This window comes from Pteropus alecto, unplaced genomic scaffold (assembly GCF_000325575.1).
Source record: "Pteropus alecto unplaced genomic scaffold, ASM32557v1 scaffold101, whole genome shotgun sequence".
Lineage (NCBI taxonomy): Eukaryota > Metazoa > Chordata > Mammalia > Chiroptera > Pteropodidae > Pteropus > Pteropus alecto.
The window spans coordinates 9917614-9932607 of record NW_006432945.1 but is presented as its reverse complement, the minus strand read 5'-3'; positions in this window follow the sequence as shown (position 1 = coordinate 9932607).

Genomic DNA, 14994 nt, shown 5'->3' with positions numbered 1-14994 from the left:
ATTCCCTGATAATCCCAAAGGCTATGTAAAAAGATGAAAACTAACATAGCATATTCAGTTTTCTGAGGACTATGACTTGGTTTCCAGCAGGCCAAATTTCAGGTAATCTCTGGACTAATGTGGACTTTTCTAACTCAACCTGAGCCATATATTCTTTGGTGTCCTATAAAATCCTGGCAGGAGTCGGCCTGTCTTTGGTTCTTTTTGGACAGTCCAAGACCTAGGATACTAGACATATGGCCTTCTGTGGGTGTGGTATATCGAATGTGTCACTTCCTATTTCTAAGACTGGAGGTGGGGGTCGGGGTGTGGGAAGCGGGGGTGCTTATCTTGCTCCCAGGCAGGATCAATCTATGGTGAATATCTGTGTAAGTTCAGAAGACAACTGGTTGCTACTGGTTGCTACAAAAGGAGAGCCCATCATATGCCTTATATGTGTGTGTTCCCATCCCTCCAGCAATGCCCTTTGTTATTCACTAGGGATTACATTTCTTTTTCTGCCTGTTATCCCCGGCTCAGGAAGAAAGCCCTTGATGGGTTAATGAATTGCCCAGCATGCTGAATCATCTGTCTTGTGTTTCTCACTAAATGAGAGGCTTTAACAGATCAGTGCTGAGGTGTTGGGAAGAGTGTTTCTAGCTAATGGCAAGCTGTTGAAAATGCCTCAGAGCCTTACAATCCACTACCTGAAGGCAACTCCACTAGAGAGGGTATTTTCCAAAACATTCCCTCCTTTCGCCTCTTGTCCTTTGGCTGTTAATTCAAAAGGTGGACTTGATGACTTATTTTTTTTTTTAAAGGCTGAGATAGTTACAACAACCTACTGTTTAGTAGAAGTAACCATTAACATACTTTGATTTTTTTTTTCTAAATATAGCACTATCCTTACTTTCTCACTTAGACTTTGTTTTGATCAGGGTATGCATTGGCAAAACATTTGAAATTTATTCTGTTTCTGTGAAATGGATGTTTTCTTTTGTCAAAAGTTATCTGAAAGCTGAAATCAAGCTAAAAGATACTGACAAAGAAATATAACTGTTTGACTGTCAAAAACAAACAAAAATTGCCAGACAGTATGTATGGCAGATCCCATTTATGTAAAAATATGTATAAATATAATATGTGTTGGTATACGAATAGAGGAAATTTGAAAGACTATGTACCACATTATTAATAGCTGTTATGTCTGGGGGTGGAATTGCCAGAGCTTTTTACTTCCTAAGACATCTGTATGATTTGCCTTTTATACAGTAAGCATCTGTTACTTTTCCAATCCTAAAGAGAAAGGGGATGCAAACATAAAGCTACTCAGAAGGACCGAACTTATTCCTTAGTCCTATAATAAAACGGACTGAGTTAATCAAAAGCAAAAGTAAGAAACTTAGTTAGCACTGGGGAATAAACAGCTCGTGATAGAGAAGGCAGCAATATTATAAATTAATAAACATTATATATGTTTCTCAGCACAGAGGAAAAAGACAAATGCCAGAGAGACAGATTTTCTATAGGTATGCATTAAAAATAAACGTGTTTTAAAAATAAACTTAAAAAAATCTGCTTGGAGAACTTTTTCAAACTCACAGAATTATTTTAGAAAATTATTCATTTAGGATACGTAATATGAACGCTCAGTTTAGAAAAACGTTCAGCTAGAATATGTCAGATGTTAGTTGGTAGTGCTTGATGGCAAATTAATGATACATCGTTCAATTATATCAGATCTAACATATTATTTTGTGAGTCATCCCAGTGTGGTGTAGTGGAAAGTACAAAAGTTTTGGAGTTTCAATCTGGGTTCAAGTTTCCTCTCCCCTATTATACCTGCAAGCTGACCTTGAATAAGTTACTTAACCCCCTTGTTATTTTTTTGTATTTTTTTAACTGAAATGTATTTTATAACAATAACTATTGCATAGGGTGGTTGTAAGGCTTAAACAATAATCTGTAAAATGCATTTTATAACCTGCAAAATGTTCTAGCATATAGCAGGTACTGAATATTGAGTGAATGAATGAATGAGATGAATAAGTAAACATTATCCTCGACTTTCTTAAGTGTCCATTCGAAAAGGAGAGAGAGAGACAGAGACAGAGACAGAGACAGAAAGAGACTCATTCTAGTTCCCTCAGGTGTGGAGTTTCTTATGAACAAAAGTGACTCTTAATGAATCAGAAAAGGAAAAAAAAGGTAAATAGTTTCACGAAAGCCCCAGATTTAGAATAATGTTGCAAATTTCTGAAACTGCCACACATGCAAATTATATACAGCACTTATCATCCTTTAAGGCTATCTCAAACATCAGAGTCTTTGTCAAGTCTTTCTTGATTCTCCCAAGCAAAGGTAGGAAATCCCTCCCAATGAGGACCTGGCATGGAAAGATTAGCTGGGCCAATGATATTCTCTTTCAGAGGAATTAAAACTAATAGAATCAAAAGAATTTGTAGCTGGAGAAAGGAGCCCACTTATAGTGTGAGCTCCCTGAAGGATAGTGCCCCAAAGTGACAGTTCAATGACCCAAGCCTACTCTTGGTCTCACAGTTAAAAAAGAAATCAGGCTTATTTTAACTTAGTTTTCCTAAGGTCATTTGGAAGAGTCTAAGCACTACAGAGAGAAGTTTAAAATCCTTCTTCTTTTAGAAATAACTTGATCTGACAGCTTATTTGTAGCAAACCACTCATCACCTTTTCTTTCCTTATCCTGCAAGCCTTTTCCACTCTTCCATTTGCTACATGACACGTCTGACCAGCAATGCAGACACAAGTAACATTTGAGGAACCCCAGAGCCAAAGAGTTCAAATGCGAATCTGATGGCCAGGAGAGAGAGAGGGACCAGAGTTCTGGGTTTAGAAGTTAACAACAAAACTGTTGATTTAAAATCCACAAGAGTGATTTTAGAGTAGGCTGTACTTGTGCTTTCCGAAACAAATCCTGTTGAAGCCGTCCTCCAGGCCTACTTTGGGCAAAACTCAAGGCCTGGGTCCTTTAAGAATTAAGAGTTAAAAAACAATTATTTTTCATTAATTGCCTAGCACACAGTAGGTGTTTCGCATATGTTATCTTAGTTAACCTTTGTGACAGTCCTATAGTTTTTATAGTTGTTCAAGGTCACAGAGATGGTAAGTGGCAGAGGTAGATGTGGGCCCAGGTTTTATAGGCTCTAAAGTCTGGGCTCTTTCTACTCTACTTTGATGTTTCCCATGGAAGATGGGATGGGGTAGAATGCTGGTACTTTTTGGGCATCTGCTTGTGGCCACACAGTGCTTGATAGAGGTTGGTCCGGCTCTTGGAGGATGACGGTTCAGCTTTTAGAGGACTATGGGAAATGCACGTAATCCCGTGTTCACTGCTGTGGTCTGAACACCAGGGAGAAGGACTAGAATGCTGGTGGGGAAGGGAACAGAAATGTCTCTCCTTCTCTCACACACGTTTGTTCATTCGCATACAGCATTTAATTGAGCCCTCCTCCTTTGTATCCCTGAGTTCCCAGGGCAACTGAGCCTCTCTTTTTATTTTAACCTCCTTTTTGTCTGTCCAAGTCCAGTAAAATTTCATGAAAAGACAACTGGGTGGTTATGTACAGGATGAAAGGAAAATAAATTATTTCAGAGCAGCATGCTTTCTGAAATGAGATTTTAATGTATTAAACAAAAAAATGACCTGTCTGGCCAATCTTGTTTGTCCAAAAATTATTTTATTACTCGATTCAGCTGTAGGTCTGAGTAACTAACTGCGCAATCAGATAAAATAGAAAAGGGTCATAATTAAGCAGAAGCTGGGCAATGGGGTTGATGATCATTTTCTTGTAAGGTTATGATCTTGGAGTGTGTGTAAATTCATGACTGGATTTGACGTCTTGTCTAAAACATAGTCCGAAAGGCTAGAGCTCAAGTAACCTTGGCAACAAAGCAAGAAGAAAGGATGGCCTATTATAGAATCCAAATATTCTAGAATTGAAAGTTTCACGGTGGTCATCTAGTCCAGTCGTTTTGTTTGACAGACGAGAAAACTGAGGCTCAGAGATGCTAGATGAATGTTCTAAAGACACCTGAGTCATTAAGGCAGAGTTGACTTAGTTGACCCAGGCCTCCTAGACTTTCCCATTACATGCTATTATGGTTTATTTCTAGAGGTTATTTTTGTTTACTTGATTAATAACATTTAAATGCTTTTATTTTAATTTTTGTTGTTTTTACAATTATAAAAGTAATATATGCTAGTTGTAAAGAAATTCAAAACAGACGTATATAGAGTAAAAGTGAGTCTCCCTTTTACTTCTCTCTCCCAAATATGTTTTCTCCCTAGAGGAAACCTCTGTTAATGGACTAGTATATATTCTTCTTGATGTTTTCCTGTTCCTTTACAAACACATATTTGGTTTCCCTTTTATAAATAGAAACATACTATTCATTATATTTTGAGGTTTGCTTTTTTCATGTAACATTTTTCTGTGTTGGTACAGATATGTACCTCGTTCTTTTTTTTTTAATTGAGAATAATTCACGTAACAAAATTCCATCATTTTAAAGTATACAATTCAATGGTTTAGTAATGCATCATGTTGTACAACCATCGCCACTATTTAATTGCATTACATTTCCATCATCCAAGAAGAAGACTGGTACCTATTAGCAGTTAGTCCCAATTCCCCTGTCCCCTCCTCCCCTGGCAACCACTAATCTATTTTCTGTCTCTCTAGATTTGCTTATTCTGAACAGTTCATATAAATGGAGTCATACAATTTGTGGCCTTTTCGTCTGATTTCTTTTGCTTAGTATAATGTTTTCAAGGTTCATCCGTGTTGTAGCATGTGTCAGTACTTCATTCCTGTCCATGGCTGAAGAATATTCCACTGCATGGATATACCACATTTTGTTTTTCTATTCATTGGTTCATGGCCATTTGGGTTGTTTCCACTTTTTGGCTATCACGAATAAAGTTACTATGAACATTCTATATGTTTTTGTGTGACTATATTTTTTAATTCTCTTGGGCTCATGGTTTTGAATATCTGCCTAATATTCCATAATTTGAATTTATCACATAAGCATTTCTCCTGTTGATGAATGTTTATGTTTTTATTCATCTTTTTTATTATAAATAATGGCTCAATAAATATCCTTAAGCATAGTTCTTTTGAGAGAGACTGTGTAGTGTCTGCTGTGTCACACCGAAGAGAGCACTCTGTGTCTGAATTCCTGCACTTAATAGTTGTGTTAACTGAAGCAAGTTGGCTCTGTTTCCTCATTAGTAAAATGAGATAAAAATAGAACTTAACTCACGGGGTAAATGATTAATATAAATAAAGCACTTAGGATTTGAAACATCCCAAGTGTTCAATGAATGTTAAGATTATATGCAAATGTTTCTATAAGTTAGGTTCTTAGAAATAAAATTTTGGGGTCAAAATAGTCATTGTTACAATTTTGAAAGATATTGATAATTGCCCTCCAATAAATTTGTACCAGAAGGAATGAGAATGCCCATTTTCCCAGACTCTTGTCAATTCTGGATATTGTTAAGCTTTTTGAGTTTTTAATTTTGATTTTGTCTATCTCAAAGATAAAAATGGCATATTGTTGCTATAATTTGCATTTTTCTAATTATAACTGAGATTAAGCATCTTTAGATATGTTTTTTTGGCTACTTATATTTCTCCTGTTGTGAAATGCCTTTCATACCCAAAGCACACTTTTCTATTGATTTATAGACTCTCTTTATATATGGTTATTAACTTTTTCTTATATATTTTGAAAATATTTTCTCTCAATTTGGTTCTTGCCTTTTAATTTTGTTAATGATGTCTTTTGTCACGTTGAGGTTCTTAATTTTTATGAGTCTAATATATCAATATTTTCCTCTGGACATTCTCCCCTAGACTATTAAAAAAGCTCAACCTGGGAGTGACACAGGTTACTTTTACTAATAACTCATTGGTCAGAACTGGTCACACAGTCCCACCTAATCACAGAAGGACCAGGAAATATAATCCTTGACCAGTCTCGGAAGGTGACAAACTGAAAATATTCAGTGAGCAGCTTAAATAACTGCCACAGTAGTCTAAGTCAGAAAGAGACCAACGGAAACAAGGGGAGAATGGCTGAGTGACAAAGGAAATGTTAATATGCTTCCAGGTATTGGGTGAGAAGTCTGTGATAAGTAATACAGAATTAATTACAGTTGAGTTAGGAAGATATGGCTTCACGAAGCCATTTCATATGAAGGAAACCTGGAATAGGATTCCAGGGGGGCCACATTTTCTGAAGAAGCTGATAGAGTTCTTAGCATTCAAAGAGTGAGCATAGAAAAACAGTGTTTTTTCATCAGCCATTGATTTAAGATGTGAGAAGTTTGTTTAGGTCATCCAAATATTAAGTCACCAAGGCAGAGGGTATTTTTGAATGCATTTGAGGAATGGCAGAGCTGTCTGTATTTGAATAAATGCCTGCCCAACCCCCATCCTCTATAAGCTCTCTTAGTATGTGTGTATGCACTTCCTTGAGAGGAAAATCAATACCTTCTTAGATAGATGGAAATTGAGCTATGTCAAGGCATACATGCATTGCCTGATAGCATCTTTCCGCCAGGAATCTAATATATTGATCAAATTTCCCTACTAGAGCAACTATGCAGTATACAATAGCAAGACAGGCTAATAGTAGGAATGTTGGCTATACATTTTTTTGAAATGTCTCCTTTAACCAAAAAAAAAAATCAAAGCTTAAGATCACCACGCAGGCACTGTCTCTCCTGATGAGAGTCCTAATTGCCCTGCAGTTGCTGGCAGGGGTCATGAACAACATGCTCCCCTGTTCCTGCGGTTCACCTGCTCCTTACCGAGGGTGAGGAATGACTTTCTCAGCTGGAACACTCCTGCCAAAGACAGGGTTCTGCCTCCTCCTCTCCTTGGCCTGCACCTCTTCCTCCCCCTTCTTTGAGCCAAAGCGACATTCCCTTCCCCCCACCCCAGTAACAGCAGCAAGTGCGTGGGTGGCAATTTGGCTGTAGCTCAGTGTAGCGACAGAAGTTGTACCTTTGCATTGTGCACATGGTGTTTTGATTGTTGTTATGAACTTTTGTTGTTGTTGTTGTTGTTGTTGTTGTTAAAAGGTCAGGGTAACATGGCAAGGAGGAGGAAGGGCTCTCTCTGCCTGGCTCTTTCCAGACGTGCTCATTCCTAGCTCAGAATGATGACACACGAGCACAAGGGGTACTGGCTGACACTGTTCATCATTGATGAGCCTGCCTTCAGCTGCTCAAGAGGAGGGACATACCAAAGCAGAGAGGAGAATGTGCCTGTATTTTAAAATAAACTGCCTTGTGATGCAGAAGGCCTATGAGACATTTCAGATATTGAACCCTAGATACATGGAAAATTACTCACATGGCTTTATATTTTTTTCTCCCTAATAACTCTAGTGATCCAAAGGGAAATTATTCCAGTTGAATGACTCATCTAAAACACATTTTTTTTTTTTTTACTGTATCTCAGGCAAGAAAGAATCTATTCAGAGATAACAATTTATTATTTAACATTTCGACAGGTCCACAGAAATACAAGTCAATTGAATCCAAATAAAGAAATGTGCTATTTTTAACAACTTCTGGATGTTCTTGGCAGAAACTAGGCTAGACTTTGTTAGGGGAAAGAACAGGTTTAGGATCTTTTTTTCTTCAGGTTTTCAATTAAGATTTGATAATCAAAATAAGGTTTTAAAATAAAAGCCAAGAAATAGCCTTAGAATATTTTATGAAGCTATGATGATAAGGTTAGCAAGGGAAAGAAAAAAAGAAGAAAGAAAGAAAGAAAGAAAGGAAGGAAGGAAGGAAGGAAGGAAGGAAGGAAGGAAGGAAGGAAGGAAGGAAAAAAGAAAGAAACCATGCCCTAGAACTAGAAATAGATGCACCTGAAATAGAGAAACTGTAATATTTCTATTACCTCATTCTTATTATTGCATAGATTGTTAGAGGAGATTTCATACATTGTAATGTGCTTTTATTTCCCTATAATAAAAGTATTTCATCTTTTAAAGATTAAAAATACCACTTTATTAGAAACCTGTCATTCAAATGTATAACAAATCTAATAAGGGCTTTTTATATTTTCACAACGTTTTCAAAGATTTCACACATGTTACTTTAAGAAGCATATATTATCTTCAGATAGGTAGGGCATGCATTATTATCCTTGTGTGATTGATGAAGCAATGACAACTAAGGTCATATAGCAGAATAATGCATTTCCTTAACATCAACTCTATTACAATATAATGCCCTTTTAGATTAAAACCTTATCGTATTTTGGGGCATACACTTACTTTCATTTTTTTTCTTTTTTCTGGGACCGAGTTCGAACCCACAGAAGTCCTTGAAAAGTTTCGTTATGATGTATAAAATTTTTATCTTTCTTCTGAGGGAGTGACAAATGAGGGTTTTGTTCCCTTTGCAGTGTGAAAATGAATATTATGTTGTACTTTGAAGGTCCAAAGGGGAAGAATTGGCTCGATTTTCTCTTATACCCCTTTCCAGTACCTTCTAATTGGAGTGACTTATACTGTGGTTAATTGCAGTCACAATGGAGAAATTAAAACAGGTATGTCATGATGATTGGACACAGACACTCATAAATCCAAAATCAGAGTTTGAGTAATAATACTATTATGTAACAATCTGATTCTTAGCTTGCTTACTCTTCCTATATTATGCAGTTTAGCTCTTCACTATCATATGTTTCATGTTTAAGCCTGGTTTCACCAACACATTGTACATGAAGTATAGACAAATGTAGGACTTCTCATTTCTCATGTAACTCTACAGTTAAAAATCATTGATCTTTAACGTCCTCTTGAAACTTTCTTCACTTAAAAATATTCCATGCTCCATTTTTGCTGAATACTCTGCATTTATTGCCTGCATTCTATGCTGAATTTATTATAGTTTGTAAATATCCATGCTGATTTATTCCTTCATTAATTAATTCCTTCATTTATACATTTACACACCTAGCACAGCTAACATGTATTGTACTCTCATAATATTTACCGCATTATATTGCAATTACCTGTTTCTCTTTCTAGATTTAAACTGTTTGAGGGCAAAGATTGTGTAATTGTAATCTTTTCATTTCAGAAAGTGCCTGGTACATAGTAGGTGTACAATGAATACTGTATTTAGATAAATGGCATCTAGTAAAATGCCACATACCTGGCAGGAAATGACTAAATGCTATCTAGTGGTGAAGACACTGATTCTTTTACTTTCTGTTTTAATTGTTTTCCTTATAAATGAAAGGTTCAAAATATTTGAAAGAATAAGACTCTACTTTTTGAGCAGAATTTAAATTATATTACCATGCAAGATTCTGTTTAGATAAAACAAACAACATATTTTGGGGGTGGCTGGATATTGAATGCCCGTGAAGCTATTAAATAGTTTATTAATATGCATAATTAATATATATGCATGTTCTAATGATAAGAAACTTTGATTGATATATGCATGTTCTAATGATAAGAAAGGTTGATATATGCATGTTCTAATGATAAGAAACTTTGGATAAGGATCCATATATATTTTAAATCCTGGCAGAATAAACAAAAACAACAACAAAAAGCAATTTATTTCTATATCCATTTGAAATTCTGCCTCTAGTTAAACCAAGCGGCATTTTCAAAATCATTGGAACTGTAATAACATGCCACTAAATGCTTTTGCTTGTTCAATTTTTCATTTGCAAAGGTAATCCATGCTTTAAAACCTGGAAACCTTTGAAATATGCATCAGGCAGGAGGCTGGTATGGAGATTGCCTTGAGGTCAGAGCTTTCAGTTCCTTGATTGCTGAGTCTGAGGTTTCTGCCAAAGGCCACGAAATATCCCTTCATTAACTGGTTCTTGGCGGCAAATATAATTAAGAGCTAGCCATAGACCAGAATGTTGTCAAAGGATAGGTGTCTCCTGTGGTGTGAAAATAGGGCCAAAGATGCTGATCTCGTGACAATAGTCTTGTACAATCACAACCCTGCAGTTGGTGGGGATTTGATTTAACAAAATGGTTTGGAATAAAGCTGTTTTGTAATGCTGGTGGTTTCTGATAGCGCAGTCTTTTGTGGGGCTGGTGTGTATAGGGCATAGCGTCTTGACTTCACATGTTGGCAATTCCTCTGGTTTCCCAGAGCCATTCCCCAAGGACGCTCATGTCAGGCCAGTTAGGTGCATGTTTGTACAGGTGGTGGATCAGCTGTTTTCCCTGGAAGTCATCCCCTTCTCTTTCCAATTTTCCCGTCAAGGGTCACTCGAAGGTGACAAGGAGTTTACTGCTCCTTTGAAGGCTGAGCTTGCTGTTGCTTTGGCTGCCAACACACAGCCTCAAAGAGACAATGATTTGAACCTGGCTTGCTGACTGCTATCGCTAGACTTCCCGGCACCGCTCACTTTAGGCAAGGAAAAAATATACCTGGTAGCATTCAAGTCTAGAATTGTAATGAAGTTAGGGTGTCCAGATGTAGCCTTTTAAAGGGATTAACACAGTGTTACAGGAAGCTTTGGAGAATAATAAATTATTTACTTTTTCCAAAGGAGATGGGAATAGGAAATCTTCAAATGTGCTCAGAGAGATTAGAATTTTAGATAGTCAGACCTTTTGCAAGTAGAGAGGAGGTAGCTGTTTGTGTTACACAGAACACACCCACAGTAAGATCTTCGTTTTCACCTGGGTCATTAGTGCATGGTTCTGATCATGCCAAAGTCCCTGGGCATACCAATTACACTTCGCTGAAGTCTGCTATAAGAAAATTAGATGATTGTTAAAAGAAAAATCCATAAACCATCTTGGGCTGGGTAGGAGGGATTTCAAAATGCTAATATTTGCCTTTGCAAGATTACATGCTGCTGATAACCTCTTTCATCATGCAGTTCTCTCCACCTTTGGCTCACTAAACAGACTTGAACCATTTGCCAAAACCTCTCTTCACACCCTTGACACTAGTGAAACTGGCCTCCTTGCCATTTCCTGATCACAATATCGAATAAATATTTATCAAGTCTATGCTATGTGTCAGGTACTGTGTTATGTGTTTTATATAAATAGAAGCTCTTCAAGGTGATTAGTAATTGCCCGTTTTTTTAAAAAAATTTCTTTTATCAAGAAATACTTAATGAACACCTACTATATGTCAGGCATATGCTGAGAAGTGAGGGCATGGCTGTGAACAAAGCAGACAGACTCCCTCTCCTTGTAGAGTTTATAGTCCGGCAGAGGAGATAGATATTAAATAATAACAATAAGGGAAGAATAGGAAGGCATGAGCACATGAAGCAAGGAGGTCTAACCCCGAGGAAGGGTGTTTACCCTGAGACATGAAGGAGCCATAGGAATGTGCCAAATTAAGAGGGTGAGGATGAATGCTGGGGCTGAGGGAAGAGTCTAGAGTTGTGAAAACGAGGTCAGGGAGTGGCACAGTGGAGTCCACTGCACAGCTAGTATTCTTGGTTCAAATCTTGACTTACCACTACAAGAACTTTCCTTGTAACTTTGGGCAAATCACTTAACTTCTGTGCCTCTATTTTCTTATCTTTAAACAGGATAGTCACAGTACTAAGCTGCTTGCTGTCCTGACAAATGAGTTGCTATATGCCTGGCACATACTAAGCATTAGTCAAGTGTTAGTTATTTTAACAAAGTGAAGGTGTTTTGAGTTACTCTGTAGCCTAGAGCATAGTGTATACAAGTAAGGGAGAAAGAGGTGAGGTTACAAAAAGCGATAGAGCTTGGATTATGTGGGGCTGGGGTAGGGGAAGAGCTTGTAACCATGTGAAGGACTTTCTTGATCTGTAGAGCAGTAGGAAGTCACTGAAGGGATTTGAGCAAGACGGTGACAATCAGGCAGCCGTGGAGATAAATGAAAGTGAGTGGATTGGCAAAGATATCTTGGAGGTGGAATGAACAACACTTGGTTACAGAGTGAAAGTGTGAATGAGGAAGAGGGAAGAATGAAGAATGACTCCTAGGACTGGAAAGAAGCCAAGGTACCTCAAATGTCCAAAAAGTAGGGAGAAGTCTAGGGTAGCTGTGGATACACGTGGGTCGTTAGGTTTGGTACAGAGAGTTGGAATTTTTTTCTAAGAAATTGAGCTCACCTGCTGGGATGAGCTGTGAAAGGAGGGTGGTGGAAGTTTTAGGAAGCATGCTTTGAAATACAGGTTGTAGAGAATGAGAGAGAGCATATACTAGGGAAACCCAGGCAGAGTGGAGGACTCCGATGAGTTGATGACGTTTAATTTTTCGTGGCACCTGACTGCTTAGGTGTGAGTTTCTCTCAGCAGTTCCCAGCAGATCTCAGATGCAGAAGAGACATGAGTGCTGAGAGCTCTAAGATCAGGATAATGAGATGATGATAATAATGATTGTATCTAACATTTATAGGTTTACGAGATTCCAGGTGCTGTTTTAAGAGCTTTTTATACATTATCTCATTTAATTAGGTACATGCAGTACTTAAAATTACATAAATATAGTAGATAGTGGCACATTAACTGACTAAATTCAAGCCAGCAAATAAAAGCTTAGCAGTTTGGCATGTTATTTATATGATTGTCATATAGAAATTGTGCTTCTCTGGCCTCACAAATCTATGGGGGAAACTAGGGCCAAAATAACAGCAGTGAAATGTCTCTTTGGTTCTGTCCTATTCACGCTGAATAATCCTGACCTCAAATTCCATATTAGTTTTCTAGGGCTACTGTAACAAGTACCAGAAACTGAATGGCTTAAAATAACAGAAACAACCCAAATCGAGGTGTCAGCAGGACCATGCTTCCTCCTCCCCTGCCTCTTCCTGGTTTCTGTGGTAGCCATCAAATCCTTGACATTCCTTGGCTTCCAGCTGCATCACACCAACGTTAACCTCTGTCATCACTTGGCATTCTCCTAGTGTGTCTCTATCTTCACATGATGTTTCCCTTTTCTCATAAGGACACCAGTCATATTGGATTACAGCCCATCCTAAGAATCATATCTTAACTCAATTGCATCTGCAATGACCCTATTTCCAATAAGGTAACATTCTGATGTGCTGGAGGTTAATACTCCACAGTATATCTAGGGACTCAATTCGACCCATACCAAATTCCTTCCAAGTAGCTCTGAAAATCCTGGGAGGTCATGAACTAGTACTTTTTGTTTCCACATGCTTTCCTCCTCTCCTGTTTTGGTTTGTTACAGTGATGTCTCTCTCTCATGCTGCCACACAAGGTTATTATACTGCTGCAAATGTTTCCAAACCCACAACGAAGCACCAAGAGAAACAATACTCCCTTCAAGATGCCTGTGTCTCCTTGATGCCACTACAGCCTGGTGTCTTCTTCCACCTGATCCAGCTACCTGTTGATCTGCTGTGTCCTTCTTTGTTCTCACTGTCCCACATTGTGACCTGCCCCCCTACCTGTGTCTCCTCACGTGGTTTGTAGACAGATCTACATTATGCTTTTTTAAAAAATCTACTCTTCTGCAGGTCCTGTTACCTAAGCTCAGCTGGTCTGAAAGACAATCACAGGGAAAGATGCTGTTTAGGACTTAAGCATCCTTCCCATAGACCTTGACTTTGAGCTAGAATCTTTGAACCAATCTTGTAAGTTTTGTCTCTGTTTTGTCCAGTCTGATGGCTGTCATGGTGTCTCTTGGTACAAAGTAAACCTCTGCTATATCCAGATATGCTTAGAAATATCAAAAGGAATATTAGAGTGAATTCGTCTTAGCTTCACAAGCTAAGACTATGACTTCCTACGATATATATTTAAATTAATTTGATACAAAAATTTATCCCCAACGTGATGCTTTTCATTGATAACCATTAAGCTGGACTGTCTACTGAATCTGTTGCTCAAGATTTGAAATATCACCTTCTGCCCTACTAGAAAGGGCTTTCTCCACAAACCTCACATTTAATTTCTACTCTTCTCCTCCTTCCAAGCCTAGTGAATCCAGTGAGATGTTTGATTTTAGTCCACAGTCACTTCTAGCTAATCATAGCCTTTCACTGCAGATAACACAACCATGCCCAGTAATATTCAGTTATAATACGTCTCGGTTTCTTTTCTTTTTTTTTTTCATAAGAGTCCCTATCATTAAAGTAATTTATAAACGTTTGTACCTAATCCTCACTATGTCAGTTTCACTTTCACCACGGTAAGAAAAAGGGTGACTATAATTACACCTGGACGTCTTGTGTGTGTTTGTTTTTAAAAATTAAACTATAGTTGACATAATATACTTCAGTGCCATTGATCCTAACTTGCCTCCAGGCATGATACCTTTCTTCTCATCCAAAATGTCAATCTAAAGTTAGCAATCAGTCAACATTATTTGCTGAGTGTTTCTTATGTGTCCTGCATGAGCAGAAAACAGACACAAGAAAAATACCTTTTTGGTAATTATTATTTTAAACTCTTTAAACCCACATGATTTAAATCATCTGTTCAAGAATCACTGAGCACCTACTATATGTCAGGTACCGTACTAGGCACGAGGGGATACAGCAGAAGCAAAACAGGCATAATCTCTATCTTCTTAGAATCTATCATCTGCTGGGAAAACTGGACCTTAACGATTTCACAAATAAATATATATTCACAAACTTTAATAAGAATGGTAAAAAAGAATGTGCAGAGTACTAAGTATAATAGGCAGAACCTCAGTTTAGGCGTGGGTAGTCAATGATATTTTATCTGAAGTTCAAAGGGTGAGTAAGGGAAGAGAAGACTATCTCATGCGGAAGAATAACGTAAGAAAAGGCTCTGAGGCAGAAAAGAGCTTGATGCCACAAGAAAAGAAAGAAAAAAAAAAGACTAGTGAGGCTGGAGCACAGTGAATGAGGAAGAAGGTGAGACGAGATAACAGGGAAGAGGGCAAGGACTGGATCCTTTATGGCCATGGAAAAGATTCTGTGTTTGAGCATATTGATAATCATTAGGCTGGACGTCTACTGAATGAAGCACTGAA